The sequence below is a fragment of the Schistocerca gregaria genome, unplaced genomic scaffold (assembly GCF_023897955.1).
Source record: "Schistocerca gregaria isolate iqSchGreg1 unplaced genomic scaffold, iqSchGreg1.2 ptg001153l, whole genome shotgun sequence".
NCBI lineage: Eukaryota > Metazoa > Arthropoda > Insecta > Orthoptera > Acrididae > Schistocerca > Schistocerca gregaria.
Window position 1 is genome coordinate 62,501 of NW_026062485.1, and position 2,500 is coordinate 65,000.

At 57.0% G+C, this 2,500-nt stretch overlaps 1 non-coding gene across 1 annotated transcript in view; it reads right to left on the minus strand.

Moving 5' to 3' along the window:
• The window catches only part of LOC126328984 (small subunit ribosomal RNA), a 1,893-nt gene extending 1,382 nt beyond the window's left edge, over positions 1-511 (minus strand). The window contains exon 1 of the ribosomal RNA XR_007562088.1: positions 1-511. This exon is cut by the window's left edge and continues 1,382 nt beyond it. This is a non-coding gene — a ribosomal RNA (small subunit ribosomal RNA).
• Between the last annotated feature and the right edge of the window lie 1,989 nt (positions 512-2,500).

Below are 2,500 nucleotides of genomic sequence, written 5' to 3' on the forward strand. Positions count from 1 at the left end.
ATGAGTCCCGTATCGTTATTTTTCGTCACTACCTCCCCGTGCCGGGAGTGGGTAATTTGCGCGCCTGCTGCCTTCCTTGGATGTGGTAGCCGTTTCTCAGGCTCCCTCTCCGGAATCGAACCCTGATTCCCCGTTACCCGTTACAACCATGGTAGGCGCAGAACCTACCATCGACAGTTGATAAGGCAGACATTTGAAAGATGCGTCGCCGGTACGAGGACCGTGCGATCAGCCCAAAGTTATTCAGAGTCACCAAGGCAAACGGACCAGACGAGCCAATCCGATTGGTTTTGATCTAATAAAAGCGTCCCTTCCATCTCTGGTCGGGACTCTGTTTGCATGTATTAGCTCTAGAATTACCACAGTTATCCAAGTAACGTGGGTACGATCTAAGGAACCATAACTGATTTAATGAGCCATTCGCGGTTTCACCTTAATGCGGCTTGTACTGAGACATGCATGGCTTAATCTTTGAGACAAGCATATGACTACTGGCAGGATCAACCAGGGAGCTGCGTCAACGAGAGCTGAGCAGCCGGCCGCCCGGGAGTGTGTCCCGAGGGCCCGCGCGAACACGCAAGCGTCTCGCTCAATTATTCTGCAAACAGGAGGAGGCTGAGCTCCCCTGCACGATACACCTCGAAACCCTCTCAGGTCCCGGCGGCGCGCAGCGCCGTCCTAAGTACTTGGTCGGGTTCGAGAGAGGCGCAATCGCCCGGAGATGGGCGAGTAGACGCTTTCAGTGCGAACACCCGTGCTCCCAACTGAGCTTGCCGCTGCCGACAGAGGCCCGGGAGCGTGCTGTCGTGGCATTGCCGGCGGGAAACAACACGCGCCACCTACGGTGACCGGCAGCTCCAACGCCAGCGCCACAGAAGGGCAAAGCCCCACTTGGGTGCAGAAGCGAACTCTCCCAGCACAGCGCACGCGCCAACACGTCCGCAGAGCTGCGATACAAACCACCTGCGAGAACCGCTGGGGGCGACCGAGCAGCAGACGGCGTCGCGACGCCGAGTGCCGGGCGGCGGCGCATCCTCAACGCACACAGTCCGCAATCGGACCAGCACACTGCAGATGTCCACCGCGCTTCGCACCGGGCTCGGCAGAACCCACTTTGGCCGCCTGGCGCCGCGCGCAGGGTGCGCCGGCGCATAGCTGGGACGCCAGCCGGGCCCGTCGGCCGGCGCTCCTGCCACTGGGCGCCCCCCACCAGCCGGCTGTAGTGCGTGCGCTCACGCAGCGCGCGGCCAGCACGCCGGGCGGCCCCCCCTCACCGGCCGGGGACTGTCCCGCCAAGCCACAGCCTCGTATCGCTTCATACCCACATGGCCAACTCAGGTTCGGGGGCATGGCGGGTACCGCCGAAACAACCGGTTCATAGATGTACCGATCGTCGCTATCACCGATGCACCTGCAGCGCGAACAACCGCTCAACAACTGATTTCCAGTTCATTTGCGGATCTTTGGCAGCAAACGTATACGTCAATCTACATTTGCGAAATCTACGATTCTGGCATGCCTGCATGTTATGTGTCACGACACGCTACATCAGCCCACATACACACTGCGGCATGTACACGAGAGAACACGTGGAAGATGGTCCGCGCACGTGTGCAATGTCCCTTGCGCGGTCGACTGTCAACCGGCCTCTGTAGCATGTCGCAGATGTGGAACGCGGTCCACCGTGCTATCATGTTGTGTGGGGCAATACGATTAAATAGGAAAACCCTCGTCGCTACATCAACAGACGGCTCACGCTGATTCCCGGCAGAGGGAGGAGGGGGGGGGGGGGGCCAACATGCAATACTTTCGTCCGTACCTACCTACCACATGTCTGTACGGCGTACAACAGTGCAATCTCGCTGTAATGGGGAGACGAGACAAGTAGCATCGTGCACAACATATGGCCCTTATGATTCGCCATTGTAGGGCGCAGCCGGTGTACGGTCAAGCATGTGCCACATTATGTCACTCAGTACGTAACGACGGATGATCAGTGTGGGTTACGCGTACATCAGCGGACAGTCCACACAGGCCGTACCACAACGTACACTGACTGCATCGACAACCGAATGCAACTGAACAGCTGCAAGGCTCATTTCACAAACAAACGCCTGACCGACCAGCTTGGAAGGGCAGGAGGGGAGGGCGATATTCGTTCTGTAGCGGTACACCCTTCCAGTGGTTAGCGGGACTGTGTAGAAAGTACGCAACACTCGAAAGACCTTTATGTGAGGGTACGCACCATGGCATCAAGAAATACACATGACACCAGAGGATCCAAGCAGTGAACTATGTTCAGAGGGTTGCTGTTAGGCAAAGCTACATTCCTGTGACGTTACATGTGACAGTTAAGGTGCAGTGTAAGTTAGGTTAAGGTGCAGCGTAAGTTAGGTTAAGGTGCAGCGTAAGTTAGGTTAAGGTGCAGCGTAAGTTAGGTTAAGGTGCAGCGTAACTTAGGTTAAGGTGCAGCGTAACTTAGGTTAAGGTGCAGCGTAAC